The sequence below is a fragment of the Sminthopsis crassicaudata genome, chromosome 6 (genome assembly GCF_048593235.1).
Source record: "Sminthopsis crassicaudata isolate SCR6 chromosome 6, ASM4859323v1, whole genome shotgun sequence".
Lineage (NCBI taxonomy): Eukaryota > Metazoa > Chordata > Mammalia > Dasyuromorphia > Dasyuridae > Sminthopsis > Sminthopsis crassicaudata.
The window spans coordinates 197,855,763-197,883,613 of record NC_133622.1 but is presented as its reverse complement, the minus strand read 5'-3'; the positions used below and the strand labels follow the sequence as shown (position 1 = coordinate 197,883,613).

Genomic DNA, 27,851 nt, shown 5'->3' with positions numbered 1-27,851 from the left:
CATCAAGTGTATCTATTGAATCTATTTGTTTACCCTATCTATCCCATCTATCTATCAGCACTTATCTATGTATCTAGTCTATTAGTCTATTTGTCCACTCATCTATTCTTCTATTCACATACTACTCCCTTGGCTGTCAGGATCCAACTGGGTTGTTGGGGAGAGAACATCCCCTTTAAGTCAGAAAACCTTGGGTGTTCTCAGGCGTGTCACAATGGGCATGACACAATGAGGTCTCCATGGAGAAGGTAAGCAAAGCAAATGCTCATCAGATGACGGTAGTGCTCACCTGGTATGTGGGTTTTTTTCTTTTTAAAAATTGTTTGAGGAAAGCTTTTTATTTACAAAACATATGAAGGGGTAAGTTTTTAACACTGACCCTTGCAAAACCTTCTCTTCCAACTTTTCCCCTCCTTCCTTCCACCTCTTCCCCTAGATGACAGGGAAGATGACAGGGGATTCACATGTTAAATATATGAAAATATATGCTTAATCCAATGTATGTAAAAATATTTATACAATTATCTTGCTTATGCATAGATTGTCTTCCTAGTTCTTTTTGTTGACATCATTTTCCCCAATAGAATATAAACTTTGCGGGCAAGACCATTTTGTTTTTACCTTTATGTCTCCAGGGTCTAGTGAAATATACGACCCCTAGTGAGTATGTAATATATGTTTGCTCCTTGTTTAATTGAGCTTTGCTGATTGAGTAGTCTAAGGAAGATGGATGAGGTGGGCTACCAGATGAATGATATGGTCACAAAGGACACAGGGACCAGAAACTGGGGACATGAGTAGAAGCACCAGCGGGAAAGGGAGCCAAGCCCACATATTGCTCTTGGGATGGAGCCTAGGGTTTGGCTGCAAAGCAGAAGGAGCTAGGGCCACGGTTAAGACCCCAGACCGCTTCATCCGGTACCTTTCATCATGTAGAATTTGGAAAACACCCCATTGAACGCTGCAGATCTAGAATCCCCTTGTTAATTAGGCCAGGGTTGTCTGTACAAGACAAGATCTGTTTCAATCTCGCCTCTATTTTGCTGACTTTTTGCCTCAGTTTCTTTAACTGAGAGAGTGGATATTAGCACCTACCTCCCAGTGATGTTCAGGAGAGAATATGTGTAAAGTGCTTAGCACAGTGCTTGGTAAATAGGAGTTTAATAAATGCTTGTTTCCTTAATAAATATTGGTAAATCGGAAGTGATTCGAAGTGGAAAAATGGCAGAGCTACCAAGGAAAAACTCCAACAGTTCTTGCCCTCAAGAAGGTGGTTTTCTGTAGATGAGACCCTCCAAGCCCAAGCCCAGAAGTGGAAAGCCCAAGATGGAGGATGAGAAGGTGCTGTCAGAGAGCAATCCAGACCTCCTCCTCTTCCACCCCCTGGGAGGATTCCCAAGGCCAAGCTAAGGACTAGCTCTGGAAGCCGGCTTGACTGGCTTGTCCAGGGTCTTCTGGGGCCCTTCAGCCAATTAAGGCTGCATCCTGCTTGGGAGTTAGTTTGGTTTCATTTTCTTGCCAGAGCCTGTACATCAATTCCCAAGAGGTATTGTTCCAGCTTTATCAATCAGTGCAAACATCTTTTGTGGCTAACCTGACCTTTGCCACTATCTATGGAATCAAATCAGACGGGGTTTTCCCATCTCCAATCTTGCCGTCTCCAGAGCACCCATTTGCTTTTCTAGCACTCTTACTATCCCCCTTCTTCATCCAGGGGATTTAGGTTCCCAGCTTCTGAAGAAAGGTTAGATTTTCAGAAACAGAAGTTTGACATTTCAGTCATATAGATTATAATGAGCACAAGTCAGGCAGAAGAAACTTCAAAGGGGGAATGGGGGGCTCTAGCACAAGCCTGTGGGGACACCAATTATTTTCTGGCTCAGCCTTCCCCTAGAGCTGAGGGGAAGCACCTGGATGCAAATCTCTAAGCCAGTCCCTTGTCATTCTGAATTGCCCTTCTGGTGTAGAATGGCTGCTCTGCTCCTCCAGGAAGATCCAAAAGACTTCAGCAGGGCCAGTTCCGAGCTTCTCTGGAACTTCTCTGGCTAGAACACAACAGCCCTGCTGCTTGTTAACCCCCACTACCTCTTTGCTCCCAGATTTTCAGACGGTCCCCAGCCTCTGATGGCAAAGGGCCTGCTTACAGTTTTTTCACAATCTCAAAGAAGAACAAATCTGCCTCCCTCTCTTATTCCCAAACCCAGATAGGATAGCCAGCTTTACCCATCAGCAGTATGGGCTAGCTGCAAATAAGGGAAAAATGTTGTTTACCCAATAAGTTTGCCAACAAGTATTTCTTTAGGATTAACCAGCTGGCAAATATAATCATCAGATAGTAAAGAAGAAACTGGGAAATATCACTAATCATGTGGGAGCTGAAAGAATGACAACTTGAAACTTTTGGAAACAGAAAAAAAAACATTTTTTATTTTTAAAAACACATCAAACTCAGAAACATCATCTCTCCCCTTCCCCCCACCAGTACAATAAACTCCAAAGTATAGATATCAAAACTCCCCAACAATCAAACTCAGAAACATCCTCTCTCCCCTTCCCCCCACCAGTGCAATAAACTCCAAAGTATAGATCAAAACTCCCCAACAACAATCTAAATCCCGTTTCAAGTAGATTTCCAAAGACATGTTTTCAATATCGCCAGAATCTGGTCACTCTGGCTTCAGTATCTCCTTTGCTTCAGTATTGGCTTATAGGTTGCCTGAAAAGATAAAATGTGAAAGCATAAGTGAAAGATATGTGTCCATTTGATATACTGGAAAAACCATCCACGAACTGCAATATTTTGGGGGGGGGTTGTATGTATATTTTAATCCAGCTATTCATTCTCTTCTGCCTATAAATCTCTTTTCTACTTCTAAATCCCTTTTTTTAATCTAAATATCTCTTTTCTACCTATAAATGGCTTTTCTTCCTATAGAGCTGTTTGCTACCTATAAATCACTTTTCTTCCTATAAATCACTTTTCTACCTATAAACTTTTCTACTATAAATCTATCTTTTCACTTATCTATCCATCATTATCTTTTTAACTATGCATTAAGTGTATCTATTCAATCTATTTGTTTATCTTCTCTATCTGATCCATCCATCACCAGGAATCTATGTATCTAGTCTACCAGTCTATTAGTCCACTCATCCATTCTTCTATTCACATACTACTCCCTTTGCTGTCAGGATCCAACTGGGTTGTTGGGAAGAGAACATCACCTTTAAGTCAGAAAACTTTGGGTGTTCTCCGGCATGTCACAATGAGCATCACACAATGAGGTCTCCATGGCCAAGGTAAGCAAGTCAACTGCTCATCTGATGAGGATTGTGCTCAGGCTTTATGCGCAAGTCTTCTTTTAACAATATTTTTTAGGAAACCTCTTTATTTAGAAAACATATGGACTTCCGGACAAAGGAGTAGTGGCAGTAGTAGGAGGTGGAGGCGTAGAAGAAGTAGGAGTATTATGAGTAGTAACAGTAATAGGAAGAGGAATAAAAGTAGTGATAGAAGTAGTAAAAAGAGTAGTAATGATAAAAGTAATAGTAATGGTAGTAGTATTAATAATAATAGGAGTAGGAATAATAGTAGTAGAAGAAGTAGTAATAGCAACAGTAATAATGATAGGAATAGGAGTGACACTAGTAGGAGTAGGAGTAGGAGTAGCAGTACTAGTAGGAGTAATAGAAATAGTAAAAGTGGTAGTAGAAATAATAGTAGTAGTGGTAGTAAAAGGAGTATTAATAGTAATAGGAGCAATGATAGCACTAGTAGCAGGAGGAAGAGATCTAGAAGGAATAATAACAATAATAAGAGTGGCAGTAATTGTAGTAGTTGGTGGAAGAGTAATAGTAGTAATCGTAGGAGTAATACTAATAGGAGTAGGAAGAGGAGTAATAGTAGAAATAGTAGTAATAATAATAGGGGTAAGAGTACAAGTAATAATGGTAGTAGTAAGAGAATTATCTGACCTTTACACAGTGCTTCACCATCTCCCGAATTCTATAGATCATCTCCTCAAATGCTACCCCTAAGGCTCAGACCAAGTCTTGTGGGAACAGCCAGACTCTCCCATCCTTGGGCCAGGGAGATGCATGTCCTGTTATTTCGGGTTCGGTACCTGTGTTCCAGGCTTCAGGGAAGAAACGAGATCTTTCAACATTTTGGCTTCTGATATTGTCACCCCACCAACCACAAAGAGGATCTGGAGTGGATGGTCACCGGGATGAGGGCGGCCCACCTCTAACAGTCACCACAACAAGGATGGGGTCAGCCCTCAGAAGGGAATGCCAGGTTAATGTTGCTACAAATGAACTATATAAAATCCAAGAGAAAATATATGACTCATTAATGATCAAATACAGATCTTACATTAGGACACAATGTTGCTAGATTTTCACTGTGGAATCACAATTTTAGAACTGGAAATGTAGTTTCCTAGTGGTCATGGAGCTCAACTATCTCATTTAACATGTGAGGAAACTGAGGCTCAGGGAGTTTAAAGTGATAATATAAAGTCATGAAAGTAAGAAATAAACAGCAGAGCAAAATACCACTTGTTTAATGTTACTTTATTACAGTGTCTTTCCCCTACCCCATCCCACCACTTTTTTTTTTTTAAGAGTAAATATGTTTAGTTATAGGTTAGAAGATTGGAGTATGGAAATATACACACACATATATGGACACACATACACCCATATATAATGAACACTTAGAGGTAACACGATAGTATTAACAGGATCTGTTTGAATCTTGTCTCTGCCACTTACAACTTGTATGCGCTTGAACAATATATTAACTATACTAAACCTCCTTGTGTCTCAGTGACTTTCTTTGTAAAATATGGAAGTAGAAACCCTGAAATATTGCTGCCAGCTCAAAATCCACGATGCTGTGACTCTACTTGAAAACAAATAGTTCTCAGAGGCTTATCCTCTGTGGAGCAAACATGATTGTATCATTCCCAATTTACAGAGGAGGAAATTGAGGCAAACACAGATTAAGTGACTTGCCCAGAGTCCTACAGCTGGTGTTTGAAATCAGTTGCTGATTCAAGGGAGGTCCAACAGTGTTATCCACTGAACCAGCCAGCTGCCTATAATTTTAGAAAAAGTCTTCATCTATATGTAATTGAATTTAACAAGCATTTATGAAACCTCTAATATGAGCAAGTCATCTTTTTTCTGGGAACCAGCCATAGGATGAGGAAAAAGAAAATAGTTTCCGAACTAAAAGAATTTGCTTTTGTTTGTTTGTTTGCTTTTAAGTGTAGGCTCTCTATTTCCCAGATTATTTGTACTTCTAGTTTATATATAGGGCTAGTCAGCAACCAGGCCCTACCTTGATCTCCTATTAACACTGACTGCAGGAGGGAAGCTGCAGGTACATTATCTCTATGTAGATGCTTTACCTTCATGAACAGGTTAAATCCCGTTTTAAGTCGATCCCGAGGCTTAAGATGCGTTCAATATCGCCAGCATCTGGTCACAACTGGTTCAGTATCTCCTCTGCTTCAGCAGTGGCTTATAGGATGCCTGAAAAGGTAAAATGTTACAGCATAAGTGAAAGATATGTGTCCAATTGATCTACTAGAATAACCATCCACAAAATGCAATTTTGGGGGGGCGTGGGGGAAGAGGGGAAGAAAGAGAAGTCAACAATTTCCCAAGCCAGATAGAAAGCAACCATTTTAGCTTCTATAATATTGAAGAATAAAATATAATAGTTTAATACTGACGTGAAGGCAGTCTCAATCTATGACAGCAGCCCTTGGTATCATGCTGATGAGGGCCCAAATGGATCTCTCTCTCCAGTAATTTATTTACTGATTTACCTAACCCTCCATTGACTCCTTCATTATCTATGTATAATTTAAGGCAGCTATTCATTCTCTTCTGCCTATAAATCTCTTTTCTACCTATAAATCTCGTTTCTTCTCCTAAATCACTTTTTTAACTATATATATCTCTTTTCTACCTATGTATCGCTTTTTTCATATAAATCTCTTTTCTAACTATAAATCACTTTTTTTCCTATAAATATCTTTGATAGCTATAAACTTTTCTACTATAAATCTATCTTTTCACTTATCTACCCATCATTATCTATTTAACTATGCATCAAGTGTATCTATTGAATCTATTTGTTTACCCTATCTATCCCATCTATCTATCAGCACTTATCTATGTATCTAGTCTATTAGTCTATTTGTCCACTCATCTATTCTTCTATTCACATACTACCCCCTTGGCTGTCAGGATCCAACTGGGTTGTTGGGGAGAGAACATCCCCTTTAAGTCAGAAAACCTTGGGTGTTCTCAGGCGTGTCACAATGGGCATGACACAATGAGGTCTCCATGGAGAAGGTAAGCAAAGCAAATGCTCATCAGATGAGGGTAGTGCTCACTTGGTATTGTTAGGATTACTAGGTGAGAACTCACGTTGTCTGGACAGTGACAAGGTGAGAATTCAGGTTGTCTGGACAATTACAAGGTGAGAACTCAGGTTTACTTGATAGAAGGAGCAAACTCATTGGCTGAAGTGGTTCTTCCCTGAAGCCCTTGCATTATCCCACGCCCATTCTCTGGGAGGATAAAGGAGGCAACAGTGGGCCTGGAAAGTCAGTCTGCCTGGAGAAGGATAAGAGCTGCAGGTGATTCAGAGCCAGGATTCAAGGAGAAGACTCTGCACTACATCTGGCTTGATGCAGCTCTCTGCAGGAAGGGAAGTCACTTCTCTGGACAAGAGTTAACAGCAACTCCCTGGAGACAACAGTTCACTACAGGAAGAAGAATCTGTCTGAGAGATTTGAGTAGACACAGCAGATCTCTTCCCAGAGAGCGATCCAGCAGCTTCTGGAGACGACAGCACGCTACATTTGGCGTCCACATGTGGGGCAAGGACTTTTGCTTATCCTGACAAGAGGAGCTAGACCAGACCTTCGCAATTTGGCGCCCGAACAGGGACAGACACGGTCCTGATTCCAGTGGAAAAGCCTCCCATCCAGATCTCAGTCTCTCTGAGCCAGAATTGTGAGTAACGAGGAAACTTTGTTAAAGATTAAGTGAGCGTGCTAATAGATAAATAAGGAACTTAACTTGTTAAGGGCTAAACCAGGAATCTCTTATAGCTGAAATGGGGCAGATGTTAGCTATATTCAATCCCTGGACCTCAGCCGACTCATCCCCAGCCCCAGAAGCAACCTCAGCTCCACCCCCATTCAGTCGTGGTACTATAGAGAGTATAATCAAGATAATTGAGGAGCAGAGTTTACTTGTAACATGGGTACAGATTGCTAAACTCTTGGCTGCATTAAGACGCACATCCCCTTGGTTCTTAGAGGAAGAAAAGATAGATGTAGATAAATGGAAGCTAGTGGGATTTGAAATGAAAGAATTTTATGCAAAAAATGGGCCTCGTTCAATTTCTGCAGAAGTATTTTATATCTACAACATAGTTCAATTAACCTTAAACTATCAAGCAAGTTGTTGGAGAAGGAAAAGTTTTAAAAAGGAACAGAGGAGGAAGTGTGAGGAAAAAAGGAAAGATCAAGATCTTGCCTTAGAGCAAGAGGATTTAAATGAGGAATTATGGTATGATTCTCTTGAAGAAGCTTCAACCCTGCCTAGAGAACAGATTATTGGCAGGCCCACATCCACCCCACCTTCAGAGGTGGAGGAAGAAGGAGGGGAAGAGGCAGAAACACAAACAGAATTGCCTGTGAAGCAGCCTAAGCCTATGACAAGATTAGAAAAAGCATTGGTTAAAGCTAAGAGAGAAGGACAGGATATAAGTGATTTTATACATGCATATCCTGTGATTGAAAATATTGACTCTGTAGGTCAAAAAAGGAGAAGATATGCACCTTTAGATTTGAATAAAATTAAAGATTTGAAAAAAGGTTGTACCCTTTATGGGGCTACATCAGCTTATGTTAAAATGTTACTAGATGGTTTGTCTTATGAAGTCCTAACCCCAAATGATTGGAAATCCATAGCAAGGACATGCCTGGAACCTGGAGAAAATTTATTATGGCTTGTGGAATTTCATGAATTATGTAAAATTCAAGACAGATGCAATTTGGAAATAGGAGTTAACACACAATTCACTTTTGAGCACTTGGCTGGTGAAGGTTGTTATGGAGAGAATTCAGAACAGATTAATTATACCATGACAATATATGAGCAAATTGCTAAGGCTGCAATAAAAGCTTGGGGTGTCCTTCCTGGACAGAAAGATCGTGGAGAGGCTTTCACTAAAATACAGCAAGGTCCCAATGAACCTTTTGCAGATTTTGTGGGACATTTGCAAACTGCTGTCAAAAGAACTATTGGAGAAAATTCAGCTACAGAAATAATGACCAGACATCTGGCTAAGGAAAATGCCAATGAGATTTGCAAAAGAATTATATGGGGATTAGACAAAGATGCTCCTTTAGAGGAGATCATAAGACGCTGTGCTACAGTGGGAACAAATGCTTTTTACACCCGGACAATGATGAACGTGGAAAGACAGGGTCCCTCCTGGCAAGGGCCTTCTAGAGAAACTCGGCGATGTTTTCAATGTGGAAAAATTGGGCATCTAAGAGCTCAGTGTAGATATGGAGATACAGTGAGAAGACAGGGTGAGAGAAGACCTAAAACTCCATGTCCAAAATGTCACAAGGGCCTCCACTGGGCCTCCGAATGTAGATTGACACAGGGAAATGACAGGTGGGGCCCAGCTTCAGCCCCCGAAGTGGGGCATGATGGCAACCGAGGTTACATCCAGAGAATTTTAAGACATGATCAATCAGCCAAAAGGCAATCAGATGGAAGAAAGGGATTGAAATTAGGAAAAATAGAGTTGTGTGCAGGAGAGACTACCGAGATACTCCCTGGAGAAGTGAAATCTGTTCCTGTTGAGCCTATGGATCCTTTGCCTCCAGGCACAGTAGGCTTGACCATTTCACCTTCTGAGAGTGCCTACAAAACAGTGTCCATCCATACACTGATGTGGGAAACTGGAGAACGTGTATCTAATATCCCAGTCACTAACACAGGCAGACAACGTGTGATTTATCAACCAGGAGAAGTAGTAGCATCAGGCATATTGTTACGTACCCCTAATAAGCAACCTCGTGATAGTCGCCTAGATTTTGACTCCAATGAACAAAATCCAGGAATATATTGGACAGCAGCTGTGACAGCTGACCGACCTATGCTTACTATTTATATAAACGGAATACCATTTGAAGGATCGGTAGACACGGGTGCAGATCGTACAGTTATTAGAGGTGCCAATTGGCCCGGTCACTGGCCAAAGATTAAAGCAGACATGTCTGCTATATGTCTGGGGTGGGAGGATCAATAGCCCCAGAAGTTAGTGCTAGGCCTTTGAGATAGGTATTTGAAGGAGAAACAGGAGCTTTTACTCCTTTTGTGGTTGAAAAAATCCCCATCAATCTGTGGGGAAGAGACATTTTACAGCAGATAGGATTACAAATAAGCACTTCAGCTTTTTAGGCAGGGCTGCTGTTGAAGGCCTACCTGCACTTTCACCAGTTCCTATTCAGTGGAAGACTGATTCACCAGTGTGGGTAGAACAGTGGCCCTTAAGAAGTGATAAAATTCAGGCCTTATTAGACATAGTGCAAGAACAACTTGACCAAGGACACTTGCGGCCTTCTCTAAGTCCTTGGAATTCCCCAGTATTTGTGGTGAAAAAGAAATCTGGAAAATGGAGGATGTTAACTGATCTAAGAAGAGTAAATGAACAGATGGAAACTATGGGAACTCTTCAGCCTGGACTTCCATCTCCTACTCAGTTGCCAAGAGAATGGCCTCTATGGGTTATAGACATTAAGGATTGTTTCTATTCTATCCCTCTAGATAAGGAGGGTATGAAAAGATGTGCTTTTTCAGTGCCTAGTGTTAATTTGGCTGAGCCTTATAAAAGATATGAATGGACAGTTTTGCCACAGGGAATGAAAAACAGCCCTACTATGTGCCAAATGTATGTTGCTGCTGCTCTTGCTCCAGTAAGAAAAGCCTTTCCAAAAGTAATATTGTTACATTATATGGATGATATTTTGGGATGTGTACCTGAGGAACAAATGTTAGAAGCATGTCTACAAAGGACCATGGAAACATTAAAGTACTACAAACTGCATATAGCTACAGAAAAAATTCAAAGACAGGCTCCTTTTCAATATTTAGGATATCAAGTATATCCTAAGACACTCACAGTACAAAAGCTTTCTTTAAGAACAGAGAAGTTGAACACCTTAAATGACTTTCAAAAATCAATAGGAGATATCCAATGGATGCGTCCAGTGTTAGGCTTAACTACCAATCAACTACAACCTCTATATGACATTTTAAGGGGAGACAGTGCTTTAAATTCACCACGCCAGCTTACAAAAGAAGCACAAAATGTGGTTGAAAGAGTCACTCAAAAACCCTTGGAAATATCAGTTTTTGCTACAAAAGAGGCACCCACAGCAGTCCTTCATCAAGGAGACAGAGTGATTGAGTGAATGAACCTCCCAGCACAACCAGAACAAAGCCTTACACCTTACCCAGTGCTTGTGGCTAGGATTTTATTAAAGGCTATTAAGAGAGTAACACAATTATCTGGAATAAGTCCTGAAAAAATATACACATTCTATACTAACGCACAAATTAATGTATGCTGTGAGACCATCCCAGAATGGCAAATTTTATTGGCCACCGCTCCAAATTTTGCACATGGATCTCCATTAAAGATTACCCGGCTACTACATAATTGGCGATGGATCTTTGAAGAAAAGGTTTCCAAGGTTCCTCTTAAAGGACCAACAATCTTTACAGACGCCTCCAAAGAAAATATTTGTGCTGTATACTCTCATGATTTAACCATAAAGAGAGTAATCAGGACTCCTTTTCAATCCACTCAACAGAATGAATTATTTGCTATCATGCTAGCTCTTACTTATTACCCAGGAGACGTAAATATAATTACTGATTCAGCTTATTCTGTAGGTGTAGTACAAAGAATTGCCACAGCCCAAATAAAATTTGCAGCCTCTAATATTTATCAGCTCTTTAAGGAACTTCAAGAGCAAGTGAGAAAACATCCAGGCAAGATTTATATCTTGCATGTCCACTCACATAGTGGACTTCCAGGTCCCATTTTTGTTGGAAATTCAAAGGCAGATAGCCTTCTAACGATGTTAGCCAGTAGTCCTTTATTTCAGGAAGCACAAGAATCTCATTCTAAATATCATCAGGCTGCTCGAGCTTTACGTTTACAATTTGGAATCACAAGAGAGGAAGCTAGGAGCATAGTAAAAAGCTGTACAGCTTGTCTTCCTTGCCATGCTCCTACACTCCCTCCAGTGAAGAATCCTCGTGGTTTGAGACCCAATGAAATCTGGCAAATGGATGTGACCCATTATAAATCTTTTGGTCGTCTATCTTTTATCCATGTCGTGGTAGACACCTTTTCAGGATTCACATTTGCAGTGCCAGCAGCAAAAGAGACAGCCCGAGTGGTCACTGAATTCCTTATACAAGCATTTGCAATTATGGGTGTGCCACAAGCAATAAAAACAGACAATGGACCTGCATATACGTCCAAACATTTTACACACTTTTGTGCACAGTATAAGATTTTACATACCACGGGCATACCCTTTAATCCTCAAGGGCAGGCAAGAGTAGAGAGAAGAAACAGAGATATTAAGACACTCCTCCAAAAACAAAAGAAAGGGGGAGCCACAGGTAACCCTAGAGAACTTCTAAATTTAGTTCTCTATACCATTAATTTTCTAATTTTTGACAAAGATGCACTGGCTGCGGCAGACAGGTTTTATAACCCACCAGAAGGGCAGTGTCCAGTGCGAGCAGCTCCACTGTCCTTAGATAATCGCCAGGTGATGTGGAGAGATCCAGAAAGTGGTGAATGGAAGGGACCAGGTAGGTTAACTGCCTGGGGGAGAGGGTTTGCTTGTATTTCTTCAGCAGGAGAAGGAATCAGATGGGTGCCAACGAGTCATATTCGCCTTGTCCATCAGAGAGAGACAGAAAAAGAGAAAGACCTCAAAATAAAGGAGAAGATCTAAGAAACATCTTACACCGAAAGAGCATGGCTAATAAAAAGACTGTTAAAGAAGTTTAAAACCAGCAGGAATCATTGGACTTCCTCACACAAGATGAGACTAATGGACAATGGATTTATGGACATTTATAAATTTTCAATTTATGATTATTTGATTATGTTATATACTTCTAGCATGTGTTATGTTACTATGTTACTATGTGCTTATGTAATTTATGTAATTATCTGTAATACTTCCCATATTGATGGCTTTAGGTTTCAAGGTCATGACTGTCCTATGTTCTAAATCAAAAGAAAGGGGGAGATATTAGGATTACTAGGTGAGAACTCACGTTGTCTGGACAGTGACAAGGTGAGAATTCAGGTTGTCTAGACAATTACAAGGTGAGAACTCAGGATGCCTTGATAGAAGGAGCAAGCTCATTGGCTAAAGTGGTTCTTCCCAGAAGCCCTTGCATTATGCCACGCCCTTTCTCTGGGAGGATAAAAGAGGCAACAGTGGGCCTGGAAAGTCAGTCTGCCTGGAGAAGGATGAGAGCTGGAAGAGATTCAGAGCCAGGATTCAAGGAGAAGACTCTGCACTAAGTCTGGCTTGATGCAGCTCTCTGCAGGAAGGGGAGTCACTTCTCTGGACAAGAGTTAACAGCAACTACCTGGAGACAACAGTTCACTACAGGAAGAAGAATCTGTCTGAGAGATGTGAGTAGACACAGCAGATCTCTTCCCAGAGAGTGATCCAGCAGCTTCTGGAGACGACAACACGCTACATGGTATTATGGAGTTTTTTCTTTTAAAAAATTATTTGAGGAAAGCTTTTTATTTACAAAACATATGAAGGGGTAAGTTTTTAACACTGACCTTTGCAAAACCTTCTCTTCCAACTTTTCCCCTCTTTCCTTCCACCTCTTCCCCTAGATGACAGGTAATTACATGTTAAATATGTGAAAATATATGCTTAATCCAATGTATGTAAAAATATTTGTACAATTATCTTGCTTATGCATAGATTTTCTTCCTAGTTCTTTTTGTTGACATCATTTTCCCCAATAGAATATAAACTTTGCGGGCAAGACCATTTTGTTTTTACCTTTATGTCTCCAGGGTCTAGTGAAATATATGACCCCTAGTAAGTATGTAATGTATGTTTGCTCCTTGTTTAATTGAGCTTTGCTGATTGAGTAGTCTAAGGAAGATGGATGAGGTGAGCTACCAGATGAATGATATGGTCACAAAAGACACAGGGACCAGAAACTGGGGACATGAATAGAAGCGCCAGCGGGAAAGGGAGCCAAGCCCACATATTGCTCTTGGGATGGAGCCTAGGGTTTGGCTGAAAAGCAGAAGGAGCTAGGGCCACGGTTAAGGCCCCAGACCGCTTCATCAGGTACCTTTCATCATGTAGAATTTGGAAAACACCCCATTGAACGCTGCAGATCTAGAATCCCCTTGTTAATTAGGCCAGGGTTGTCTGTACAAGACAAGATCTGTTTCAATCTCGCCTCTATTTTGCTGACCTGTTGCCTCAGTTAGCACCTACCTCCCAGTGATGTTAAGGAGAGAATATGTGTAAAGTGCTTAGCACAGTGCTTAGTACAAAAGAGTTTAATAAATGCTTGTTTCCTTAATAAATATTGGTAAATCGGAAGTGATTCGAAGTGGAAAAATGGCAGAGCTACCAAGGAAAAACTCCAACAGTTCTTGCCCTCAAGAAGGTGGTTTTCTGTAGATGAGACCCTCCAAGCCCAAGCCCAGAAGTGGAAAGCCCAAGATGGAGGATGAGAAGGTGCTGTCAGAGAGCAATCCAGACCTCCTCCTCTTCCACCCCCTGGGAGGATTCCCAAGGCCAAGCTAAGGACTAGCTCTGGAAGCCGGCTTGACTGGCTTGTCCAGGGTCTTCTGGGGTCCTTCAGCCAATTAAGGCTGCATCCTGCTTGGGAGTTAGTTTGGTTTCATTTTCTTGCCAGGGCCTGTACATCAATTCCCAAGAGGTATTGTTCCAGCTTTATCAATCAGTGCAAACATCCTTTGTGGCTAACCTGACGTTTGCCACTATCTATGGAATCAAATCAGATGGGGTTTTCCCATCTCCAATCTTGCTGTCTCCAGAGCACCCATTTGCTTTTCTAGCACTCTTACTATCCCTCTTCTTCATCCAGGGGATTTAGGTTCCCAGCTTCTGTAGAAAGGTTATTTTCAGAAACAGAAGTTTGACATTTCACTCATATAGATTATAATGAGCACAAGTCAGGCAGAAGAAACTTCTAAGGGGGAATGGGGGGCTCTAGCACAAGCCTGTGGGGACACCAATTATTTTCTGGCTCAGCCTTCCCCTAGAGCTGAGGGGAAGCACCTGGATGCAAATCTCTAAGCCAGTCCCTTGTCATTCTGAATTGCCCTCCTGGTGGAGAATGGCTGCTCTGCTCCTCCAGGAAGATCCAAAAGACTTCAGCAGGGCCAGTTCCGAGCTTCTCTGGAACTTCTCTGGCTAGAACACAACAGCCCTGCTGCTTGTTAACCCTCACTACCTCTTTGTTCCCAGACTTTCAGATGGTCCCCAGCCTCTGATGGCAAAGGTCCTACTTACAGTTTTTTCACAATCTCAAAGAAGAACAAATCTGCCTGCCTCTCTTATTCCCAAACCCAGATAGGATAGCCAGCTTAGCCCATAGCTTTACCCATCAGCAGTATGGGCTAGCTGGAAATAAGGGAAAAAGGTAGTTTACCCAATAAGTTTGCCAAGAAGTATTTCTTTAGGATTAACGAGCTGGCAAATGTAATCACCAGATAGTACAGAAGAAACTGGGAAATATCACTAATCATGTGGGAGCTGAAAGAATGACAACTTGACACTTTTGGAAACAGAAAAAAAAAAAAAAACCTTTTTTTATTTTTAAAACCACATCAAACTCAGAAACATCATCTCTCCCCTTCTGCCCACCAGTACAATAAACTCCAAAGTATAGATATCAAAACTCCCCAACAATCAAACTCAGAAACATCATCTCTTCCCTTCCCCCCACCAGTGCAATAAACTCCAAAGTGTAGATCAAAACTCCCCAACAACAATCTAAATCCCATTTTAAGTAGATTGTAGCAATATCGCCAGAATCTGGTCACTCTGACTTCAGTATATCCTTTGCTTCAGTATTGGCTTATAGGTTGCCTGAAAAGGTAAAATGTTACAGCATAAGTGAAAGATATGTGTCCATTTCATATACTGGAAAAACCATCCACAAACTGCAATATTTTGGGGGGGGGGTGTATGTATATTTTAATCCAGCTATTCATTCTCTTCTGCCTATAAATCTCTTTTCTACTTCTAAATCCCTTTTTTTAATCTAAAAATTTCTTTTCTACCTATAAATCACTTTTCTACCTATAAACTTTTCTACTATAAATCTATCTTTTCACTTATCTATCCATCATTATCTTTTTAACTATGCATTAAGTGTATCTATTCAATCTATTTGTTTATCTTCTCTATCCCATCCATCCATCACCAATAATCTATGTATCTAGTCTATCAGTCTATTAGTCCACTCATCCATTCTTCTATTCACGTACTACTTCCTTTGCTGTCAGGATCCAACTGGGTGGTTGGGGAGAGAACATCACCTTTAAGTCAGAAAACCTTGGGTGTTCTCAGGCGTGTCACAATGGGCATGACACAATGAGGTCTCCATGGCCAAGGTAAGCAAGTCAACTGCTCATCTGATGAGGATTGTGCTCAGGCTTTATGCGGAAGTTTTCTTTTAACAATATTTTTTAGGAAACCTCTTTATGTAGAAAACATATGAAGGGGCAAGTTTACAACACTGAGCCTTGCGAAACCTCATGTTCCAACATTCCCCCTCCTTCCTTCCACCTCCTTCCCTAAATGACCAGTCATTACATGTTATATATGTGAAAATATAGGATAAATCCAATGTATATGAAAATATTTATGCAATTATCTTGCTTATGCAATGATTTTCTTCCTACTTTTTTTTTGTTGACATCATTTTTCGCAATAATATATAAACTTTGAGGGCAAGACCATTTTGTTTTTATCTTTATGTCTCCAGGGTCTAGTGTAATATCTGACCCCTAGTAAGTATATGTAATATATGTTTGCTCCTTGTTTAATTGTGCTTTGCTTATTGAGTAGTCTAAGGCCTGATGGATGAGGTGGACTACCAAAGAATGATACAGTCACAAAAGACACAGGGACCAGAATCTGGGGACATGAGTAGAAGCAGCCAGCGGGAAAGGGAGCTAAGCCCACATATTGCTCTTGGGATGGAGCCTAGGGCCAAGTTTATGTCCCCGGACCTCTTCATCAGGTACCTTTCATCTTGGACAATTTGAACACTGCAGATCTTGGATCCTTTTGTTAATTAGGCCAGGGTTGTCTGTACAAGACACATCCAATCTTAGGCCAAGGTTATCATGTTAGATCCATAGGATAGTAAGTCTGGAAGAGGTCACGAGCAACATGCCCTGAGAACAACATCTGCTTAATACACCAATAAATCTAATGTTGCAACAACTGGGGGAAGAGATTGAAGCTCACATTAAACAGAAGCATTTGCTTTGAGAAATTGTAGGGTAAAGACCCTTTTCAATGAAATAAAACGATGTGTTCCAATCGTCAAGCAGCCGAGTTCCCTGAATAAATCCAACCAATTTAAATCCAAGGCTAGGAACAGGCCAGGATGTCTGCTAAACTTTGCATGTATCCCAATTGGATCCTCCTCTCAAACCTGGAAGTGGAGGTATTCTTTTTTTCCCCCTTTCAAAAATGAGCTAGCTGGGCCCCCTCTCCCTTGGTGACAAGGCCAGTGAGCCTGAGGCCACATCTGGCTTCAGGCCTGGGATCTGTCTGCTGCACTGGGCATTTGATGAATGCTTGGTGACTAAAACCCAAGAACATTACCATTGCCTCACTGGCTCAGACCTCCAACTTACCCCTCCCCTCAGTAACCTGTCTCTGCCCCGTGAAGCCCAAGAGTGTGCCATGAACACTGGAGCGGCTACATCTCCTGGTAAGCAATGCACAATGAAGGAAAAGCACTCAGCGCCTTCCCATGCTAGTATCCCGGCAGCCGGGGAGCTCCTTCTCTGATCAGTGAGCATGGGTAAGATTTAGAGCCTTCCAGGTTGAGGAAGGGGCTCTAAGCTGTTTGCAGATACCCTCCTTAAAGGGTGCCAGAGTGACTCCCTACAATTATTGACCATTCTTCTATGCTTCATGATTGTCCTGAGTAATGGAATTTTTGAGTTTGCAGACTAAGAGGGATTAGAGCTTGGTGCTGTGGGATGCAAGGCCTCCCTTTGTTTGTCTGTGTGTGCCTTACATCCCAGGGAGTGCATTCGGTGGATCTATGAGAAATTATTCTGTCTGTATTAATAAATACACCCAGGCTTTTAAAGAAGTAATTGGCAACAGAGAAGCAACAAGTGCCTCTGGCATGGCATTGCCCACAGAAATAGAACTGGTTCTTCACCAGCTCCAAGGTGGAGGCTGATAGTTCTGTATGGGTTCCTCACAGAACCACAGTTCAAGTAACCAAGGAGTAGGCCTGGGGAGACTCAGCCAGGTCTATTCCTCCTTCAGTTTCCCAAGGAATTCAGAGCAACTTCAGCTTGGAACAGAGTGTCCTCATAAAGAATGGAGACATTTCCAGGAGTGGAGAGAGGGGGAAAATTCCAAGTTCCTAGTGCACAGGTTCTCAACCTGGGATATATCACGTTTATTTTCAAAACTAATTTTAATAATGAATGTCGAAAACTGTCTTTACCTGTATTTGGAAAAAATAAAATACTATTGAGAAAAAAACATTTTAAAACAGTATTTCAGTAATCGTGATTCCCTCGTTATCCTGTTCCTTTGTTTTAAGCATTTAAAAACGTCTATTCCTAGAAGAGGCATTCAGCAGTAAGTCAAAAAAGTCCATGATCCAAAAAAGTTAAGAAAGAAAAGATGATTAAAAGAAGTCAGGACTCGACTTTAGACTCTGTCTACTACTGTGTGCCTGTAGTTGTCTGTATTTGAAACAAAAATTGTTAGTCTTAAAAATGAAAAGGGAGAACTCACCCCTAATGAAGAGGAAATTAGAACAATAGTTAGGAGCTACTTTGCCCAACTTTACGGCAATAAATTCGATAACTTAAATGAAGTGGAAGAATACCTTCAAAAATAAGCTTGCCCAGACTAACAGAGGAAGAAGGAAATAGTCTGAATAGTCCCATTTCAGAAAAAGCAATAGAAGAAGCTATTAACCAACTCCCTAAGAAAAAATAATCCCCAGCACCAGATGGATTTACATGTGAATTCTACCAAAAATTTAAAAAACAACTCCAATGTTATAGAAACTATTTGAAAAAATAGGGATTGAAGGAGTCCTACCAAATTCCTTTTATGACACAGACATGGTACTGATACCTAAACCAGGTAGGCTGAAAACAGAGAAACAAAATTATAGACCAATCTCCCTAATGATGCTAAAATCTTAAATAAAATATTATCCAAAAGACTACAGAAAACCCTCCCCAGGATGATAAACTATGGCCAAGTGGGATTTATACCAGGAATGCAGGGCTGGTTCAATATTAGGAACACTATTTGTATAATCAACTATATCAATAACCAAATTAACAAAAACCATATGATCATCTCAATAGATGAAGAAAAAGCATTTCATAAAATCCAACATCCATTCCTACTACAAACCTTTGAGAGTACAGGAATAAATGGACTATTCCTTAAAATCATGATTATATATTTAAAACTGTCAGTAAACATCATATGTAATGGTGATACACTGGAACCTTTCCCAGTAAGATAAGGAGTGAAACAACGGTTGCTCACTATCACCATTACTATTCCATATTGTATTAGAAATGCTAGCCTGGGCAATAAGAGCCCAGAGAGATTCCAGGAATTAGAGTAGCTAATGAGGAAATCAAACTATCACTCTTTGCAGATGACATGATGGTATACTTAGAGAACCCCTAAGACTCTGCTAAAAAGCTATTAGAATTAATTCAGAACTTTAGCAAAGTTTCAAGATACAAAATAAATCCACCTAAATCCTCAGCATTTTTACATATTACCAACACAATCCAACAGCAAGAGATACAAAGAGAAATTCCATTCCAAACAAATGTTGAGAGTATAAAGTATTTGGGAATCCATCTACCAAAGAATAGTCAGGAATTATATGAGAAAAATTACAAAACACTTGCCACAAAAATGAAGTCAGATTTAAATAATTGGAAAGACATTCAGTGCTCTTGGATAAGCAGAGCGAATATTATCAAGATGACAATACTCTCTAAATTAATCTATTTATTTAGTGCTACACCAATCAGAAACTATTTTAATGACCTAGAAAAAATAACAACAACATTCATAGGAAAGAACAAAAGGTTGAGAATTGCAAGGGAAGTAATGAGAAAAAAAAAATAATCAAATGAAGGTAGCCTAGCTGTACCTGATCTAAAGTATATTATAAAGCAGCAGTCACCAAAACCATTGGGTGTTGGCTAATAAATAGACTAGTTGATCAGTGGAATAGGTTAGCTTCACAGGGCAAGATATTGAATAAAAATAGCAATCTAGTTTTTGACAAACCCAAAGATCCCAGATTTTGGAATACGTATTCATTATTTGACAGAAACTGCTGGGAAAACTGGAAATTATTATGGTAGAAACTAGGCATGGACCCACACTTAACAGCAAATAGGGAGAAAAGATCAAAATGGGTCCATGAGTTAGGAATAAAGAATGAGATCATAAATAAATTAGAGGAACAAAGGATAGTTTATCTCTCAGACTTGTGGAGGAAATATAACTTGCGCAGATTAACAGAGGAAGAAGTAAGAAGTCTAAATAGTCCCATTTCGGAAAAAGAAATAGAACAATTTATCAACCAACACCCTAAGAAAAAATCCTCAGGAAGAGATGGATTGACATATGAATTCTACCAAACATTTAAAGAACAACTAACTCTAATACTATATAAACTATTTGAAAAAAAAATGAATTGAAGGAGGCCTACCAAATTCCTTTTATGCCCCAGACATGGTACTGATACCTAAAACCAGGTAGATTGTAAACAGAGAAAGAAAACTAAAGACCATTTTCCTTCTTGAATATTGATGCTAAAATCTTAAATAAGATATTAGCAAAAAGACTTCAGAGAATCATCCCCAGGATAATACACTACGATCAAGCAGGATTTATACCAGCAGTGCTGGGTTGGTTTAATATTGGGAAAACTATTAGTATAATTGTCCATATTAATAATCAAATTACTAAAAACCATATGATCTTCTCAATAGATGCAGAAAAAGCATTTGATCAAATCCAACATCCATTCCTACAAAAAAAGACTTGAGAGTATAGGAATAAATGAACTATTCCTTAAAATGATAAGGAACCTATATTTAAAACCGTCAGCAAATATCTTAGGAACTTTTCCCTGTAAGATAAGGAGTGAAACAAGGTTTCCCACTATCACCATTACTATTCAATATAGTACTACAAACGCTAGCCTCGGCAAAAAGAGCCGAGAAAGAGATTCAAAAATTAAGAGTAGGAAATGAGGAAATAAAACTATCAATCTTTGCAGATGACATTATGGTATACTTAGAGAACCCCCAAGACTCTGCTAAAAAAGCTATTATAAACAATTCAGAACTTTAGCAAAATTGCAGGATACAAAATAAATCCACAGAAATCCTCAGCATTTTTATACATTAGCAACACAATCCAACAGCAAGAGACACAAAGAGAAATTCCATTCAAAATAACTGTCGATAGTACAAAATATTTGGGAATATATCTAACAAAGGAAAGTCAGGAGCAAAATTACGAAACACTTGCCAGAAAAATGAAGTCAGATTTAAATAATTAGAAAGACGTTCAATGCTTTTGGATAGGCCGAGAGAATATAATGAAGATGACAATACTCCCTAAACTAATCTATTTATTCAGTGCTATACCAATCTGACTCCCAAGGAACTTTTTTAAAGACCTAGAAAAAATAACAGAATTCATATGGAACAACAGAAGTTCAAGAATTTCAAGGTAAGTAATGAAAAAAAAAAGGAAGGTGGTCTAGCTGTCTAGCTGTACCTGATATAGAACTATATTATAAAGCAACAGTCACCAAAACCATTTGGTATTGCTTAAGAAATAGACTAGTTGTTCAGTGGAGTAGCATAGGTTCACAGGGCAAGATAGTGAATAAAAATAGCAATCTAGTGTTTGACAAACCCAGAGATCCCAACTTTTGGCATAAGAATTCATTATTTGACAAAAACTGCTGGAAAAACTGGAAATTAGTATGGGAGAAACTAGGCATGGACCCACACTTAAGATCAAAATGGGTCCATGATTTAGGCATAAAGAACGAGGTCATAAATAAATTAGAGGAACATAGGATAGTTTACATCTCAGACTTGTGGAGGAGGAAGGATTATGTGACCAAAGGAGACCTAGAGATCATTATTGATCACAAAATAGAAAATTTAGGTTACATCAAATTAAAAAGTTATCACAGGGGGGGGAAAACTAATGCCAGGAAGATTAGAAGGGAAGTAACCAATTGGGAAAACATTTTTACAGTTAAAGGTTCTGAGAAAGGCCTCACTTCCAAGATATAGAGAGAATTGATGCTAATTTATAAGAAAACAAGCCATTCTCAAATTGAAAAAGGGTGAAAGGATATGGACAATTTTCAGATGATGAAATTAAAACTATTTCCACTCACAAGTTCCAAATCACAAGTGTGAGATACCACTACACATCTGTCACATTCGTTAAGATGACAGGAAAAAACAATGATGAATGTTGGAGGGGCTGTGAGAAAATTGGGAAAATGATGCCTTGCTGGTGGAGTTGTGAAAGAATCCAACCATTCTGCAGAGCAATCTGGAATTATGCCCCAAAAGTTATCAAAATCTGCCAATCCGTTGACCTAGCAGTGCTACTACGGGGCTTATATCCCAAAGAAATCCTAAAGAAGGGAAAATGACTTGTATGTGCCAAAATGTTTGTGGCAGCACTTTTTGTAGTGGCTAGAAACTGGACAATGAACGGATGTCCATCAATTGGAGAATGGTTGGGTAAATTATGGTATAAGAATGTTATGCAATATTCTTGTTCTGTAAGAAATGACCAACAGGAGGAAAACAGAGAGGCTTGGAGAGACTTACATCAACTGATGCTGAGTCAAACGAGCAGAACTAGGAGATCATTATACACTTCAACAATGATACTGTATGAGGTTGTGTTCGAATGGAAGTGGATATCTTCAACATAGACAATAGCTAATACAAGTCCACTTGATCAATGATGGAGAGAATCAGCTACACCCAGAACCTGAACACTGGGATATGTAAAGTGAGAGCATTTTGTTTGTTTGCTTTTTATTTTTCTTCACAGATTATTTTTACCTTCCGAATACAATTCTTCCTTTGCAATAACAACAACAATAAAATTTGGTTCTGCACATATATATTGTACCAAGAATATACTATAAGATATTTAAATATGTATGGCAATGCCTGCCGTCTATGGGAGGGCCTAGTGGGGAAGTACGGGAATAATTCAGAACAGAAAGGAGTACAAGGGATAATGTTGTAAAGAAAAATATGCCAGTGTACTGTCAAAAAAAATGTGCTATAATCAAAAATCAATAAAAAATAATGATTGTAGCGAGCTGTTGTCTCTAGAAGCTGCTGGATCGCTCTCTGGGAAGAGATCTGCTGTGTCTACTCAAATCTCTCAGACAGATTCTTCTTCCTGTAACGAACCGTTGTCTCCAGGCAGTTGCTGTTAACTCTTGTCCAAAGAAGTGACTTCCCTTCCTGCAGAGAGCCCCGTCAAGCCTGATGCAATTCAGAGTCTTTCTTCTTGAATCTCCTCCAGCTCTTATCCTTCTCCAGGCCGATCTGCCCTCTGCGCCCATTGCTGTCTCTTTTTATCCTCCCAGAGAATGGGCGTGGGATAATGCAAGGGCTTCTGGGAAGAACCACCCCAGCCAATGAGCTTGCCCCCTCTATCAAGTCAACCTGAGTTCTCACCTTGTAATTGTCCAGAAAACCTGAATTCTCACCTTGTCACCATCCAGACAACCTCAGTTCTCACCTAGTAATCCCAACATCTCCCCCTTTCTTTTGATTTAGAACATAGGACAGTCATGACCTTGAAACATAAATCCATCAATATGGGAAATATTACAGATAATTACATAAATGACCTTGAAACATAAATCCATCAATATGGGAAGTATTACAGATAATTACATAAATTACATAAGCATATAGTAACATAGTAACATAACGCATGCTAGAAGTATATAACATAATCAAATAATCATAAATTGAAAATTTATAAATGTCCATAAGTCCATTGTCCATTATTCTCATCTTGTGTGAGGAAGTCCAATGATTCCTGCTGGTTTTTAAAGTTCTTTAATAGTCTTCTTATTATCCATGCTCTTTCGGTGTAAGATGTTTCTTAGATCTTCTCCTTTATTTTGAGATCTTTCTCTTTTTCTGTCTCTCTCTGATGGACAAGGCGAATACGACTCGTTGGCACCCATCTGATTCCTTCTCCTGTTGAAGAAATACAAGCAAACCCTCTCTCCCAGGCAGCCAACCTATCTAATTTCCTTCTATTTATCACTTTCTAAATCTCTTCTCATCATCTGGCAATTACATTGGAATTGTTTGCACTGGATACAGCCCTGTTGGTTTAAAAGGCTTGTATTCTCCCCAAGTGTAATCCATTTTTGCAATCTGATTGCCTTTTGACTGACTTATCAGGTAATCCCTTTCTGCCATGTGATTGCTTCTCTGCTGATTGATTAAATCAGAGTCCTGGCCTTCTAAAGGTTCTTTGGGTGTAACATCAGTTGCCATCATGCCCCAAGTCTTTTTCGCCTGGGGCCCTGGACCTGGGCCCCTCATCCCATTTCCCTGAATTATTCTACACTCTGATGCCCAATGGAGTCCTCTGTTGCATTTTGGACATGGGGTTTTAGGTCTTCTCTCACCCTGTCTTCTCACTGTATCTCCATACCTACACTGAGCTCTTAGATGTCCAATTTTTCCACATTGAAAACATCGCCGAGTTTCTCTAGAAGGCCTTTGCCAGGAGGGACCCTGTCTTTCCACATTCATCATTGTCCAGGTGTAAAAAGCATTTGTTCCCACTGTAGCACAGCGTCTTATGATCTCCTCTAAAGGAGCATCTTTGTCTAATCCCCATATAATTCTTTTGCAAATCTCATTGGCATTTTCTTTAGCCAGATGTCTGGTCATTATTTCTGTAGCTGAATTTTCTCCAATAGTTCTTTTGACAGCAGTTTGCAAACGTCCCACAAAATCTGCAAAAGGTTCATTGGGACCTTGCTGTATTTTAGTGAAAGCCTCTCCGCAATCTTTCTGTCCAGGGAGGACACCCCAAGCTTTTATTGCAGCCTTAGCAATTTGTTCATATATTGTCATGGTATAATTAATCTGTTCCGAATTCTCTCCATATTGACCTTCACCAGCTAAGTGCTCAAAAGTGAATTGTGTGTTAACTCCTATTTCCAAATTGCATCTGACTTGAATTTTACATAATTCATGAAATTCCGCAAGCCATAATAAATTTTCTCCAGGCTCCAGACATGTCCTTGCTATGGATTTCCAATCATTCGGGGTTAGGACTTCATAAGACAAACCATCTAGTAACATTTTGACATAAGCTGATGTAGCCCCATAAAGGGTACAACCTTTTTTCAAATCCTTAATTTTATTCAAATCTAAAGGTGCATATCTTCTCCTTTTTTTACCTACAGAGTCAGTATTTTCAATCACAGGATATGCATGTATAAAATCACTTATATCCTGTCCTTCTCTCTTAGCTTTAACCAATGCTTTTTCTAATCTTGTCATAGGCTTAGGCTTCTTCACAGGCAATTCTGTTTGTGTTTCTGCCTCTTCCCCTCTTTCTTCCTCCATCTCTGAAGGTGGGGTTGATGTAGGCCTGTCAATAATCTGTTCTCTAGGCAGGGTTGAAGCTTCTTCAAGAGAATCATACCATAATTCCTCATTTAAATCCTCTTGCTCTAGGGAAAGATCTTGATCTTTCCTTTTTTCCTCACACTTCCTCCTCTGTTCATTTTTAGAACTTTTCCTTCTCCTACAACTTGCTTGATAGTTTAAGGCTAATTGAACTATGTTGTAGATATAAAATACTTCTGCAGAAATTGAACGAGGCCCATTTTTTGCTTGAAATTCTTTCATTTCATATCCCACTAGCTTCCATTTATCTACATCTATCTTTTCTTCCTCTAAGAACCAAGGGGATGTGCGTCTTAATGCAGCCAAGAGTTTAGCAATCTGTACCCAGGTTACAAGTAAACTCTGCTCCTCAATTATGTTGATTATACTCTCTATAGTACCACTCCTGAATGGAGCTGAGGTTGCGTCTGGGGCTGAGGTTGAGTCGGCTGAGGTCCAGGGATTGAATATAGCTAACATCTGCCCCATTTCAGCTATAAGAGATTCCTGGTTTAGCCCTTAACAAGTTAAGTTCCTTATTTATCTATTAGCACGCTCACTTAATCTTTAACAAAGTTTCCTCGTTACTCACGGTTCTGGGTCAGAGAGACTGAGATCTAGATTGGAAGCTTTTCCACTGGAATCAGGACTGTGTCTGTCCCTGTTCGGGCGCCAAATTGCGAAGGTCTGGTCTAGCTCCTCTTGTCAGGATAAGCAAAAGTCCTTGCCCCACGTGTGGACGCCAAATGTAACGTGCTGTCGTCTCCAGAAGCTGCTGGATCGCTCTCTGGGAAGAGATCTGCTGTGTCTACTCAAATCTCTCAGACAGATTCTTCTTCCTGTAACGAACCGTTGTCTCCAGGCAGTTGCTGTTAACTCTTGTCCAAAGAAGTGACTTCCCTTCCTGCAGAGAGCCCCGTCAAGCCTGATGCAATTCAGAGTCTTTCTTCTTGAATCTCCTCCAGCTCTTATCCTTCTCCAGGCCGATCTGCCCTCTGCGCCCATTGCTGTCTCTTTTTATCCTCCCAGAGAATGGGCGTGGGATAATGCAAGGGCTTCTGGGAAGAACCACCCCAGCCAATGAGCTTGCCCCCTCTATCAAGTCAACCTGAGTTCTCACCTTGTAATTGTCCAGAAAACCTGAATTCTCACCTTGTCACCATCCAGACAACCTCAGTTCTCACCTAGTAATCCCAACAAATGATAACTTGCTGGCATTTGTACTATTTTATAATTATAATCTCATTTGACTCTCACAACAACTTAGGCAATAGAGATTATTGTAAACAACGTTTCACTATTGAGCAAACTGAGAGCAGATGTAAAATGACTTGTTTAAGGTCAAAATATATAGTAAGTTTTGGAAGAAAAATTGGAACTCTAAGTCTTCCTGCCTTGAAGCCCCTGCCCTCTATCAGCTGTACAATCTCACTTTCACCCTTTCTGGTGTTGTAATAGTTAAGTTGTCGGCTCCCTTCTAGGAGAAGAAATTGGTCATGGCACTAGAAAAATTTAACAGTACTCACAGTAGGAGTAATAATAGTAATAGAAGTAAGAGTAGCAATAGTAGTAGTAGTAGTAGTAGTAGTAGTAGTAGTAGTAGTAGTAGTAGTAGTGGTAGTAGTAGTACTAGTGGTAGTGCTAGTAGTAATTATAGTAATAGTAGGGACCAAGGAGTAGTTTTAGTAGTAGGAGGTGGAGGAGTAGAAGAAGTAGGAGTAGTATGAGTAGTAACAGGAATAGGAGTAGGAATAATAGTAGTAGAAGTAGTAGTAATAGCAACAGTAATGATGATAGGAATAGGAGTTACACTATAGTAGGAGTAGGAGTAGGAGTAGGAGGAGTAGTAGTAGTAGTAATAGTAATAATAAAAGTGGTAGTAGAAATAATAGTAGTAGTGGTAGTAAAAGGAGTATTAATAGGAATAGGAGCAATGATAGTACTAGTAGCAGGAGGAAGAGATCTACAAGGAATAATAACAGTAATAAGAGTGGCAGTAATTGTAGTAGTTGGTGGAAGAGTAATAGTAGTAATCATAGGAGTAATACTAATAGGAGTAGGAAGAGGAGTAATAGTAGAAATAGTAGTAATAATAATAGGGGTAAGAGTACAAGTAATAATAGTAGTAGTAAGAGAATTATCTGACCTTTACACAGTGCTTCACCATCTCCCGAATTCTATAGATCATCTCCTCAAATGCTACCCCTAAGGCTCAGACCAAGTCTTGTGGGAACAGCCAGACTCTCCCATCCTTGGGCCAGGGAGATGCATGTCCTGTTATTTCGGGTTCGGTACCTGTGTTCCAGGCTTCAGGGAAGAAACGAGATCTTTCAACATTTTGGCTTCTGATATCGTCACCCCACCAACCACAAAGAGGATCTGGAGTGGATGGTCACCGGGATGAGGGCGGCCCACCTCTAACAGTCACCACAACAAGGATGGGGTCAGCCCTCAGAAGGGAATGCCAGGTTAATGTTGCTACAAATGAACTATATAAAATCCAAGAGAAAATATATGACTCATTAATGATCAAATACAGATCTTACATTAGGACACAATGTTGCTAGATTTTCACTGTGGAATCACAATTTTAGAACTGGAAATGTAGTTTCCTAGTGGTCATGGAGCTCAACTATCTCATTTAACATGTGAGGAAACTGAGGCTCAGGGAGTTTAAAGTGATAATATAAAGTCATGAAAGTAAGAAATAAACAGCAGAGCAAAA

At 39.9% G+C, this 27,851-nt stretch overlaps 1 long non-coding RNA gene across 3 annotated transcripts; it reads left to right on the top strand.

Annotated features, from left to right (window-relative positions):
- Window positions 1-225: 225 nt before the first annotated feature.
- On the top strand, window positions 226-27,851 carry LOC141545851 (uncharacterized). 3 transcript variants are annotated; one of them, XR_012483150.1, is made up of 3 exons: window positions 226-248; window positions 3,193-3,300; window positions 27,310-27,851. It is a non-coding gene; the product is annotated as an uncharacterized LOC141545851 (long non-coding RNA). The 3 variants fall into 3 exon arrangements; XR_012483152.1 differs by lacking the exon at window positions 27,310-27,851 and adding an exon at window positions 4,013-4,554; XR_012483151.1 differs by lacking the exon at window positions 27,310-27,851 and adding an exon at window positions 3,986-4,554.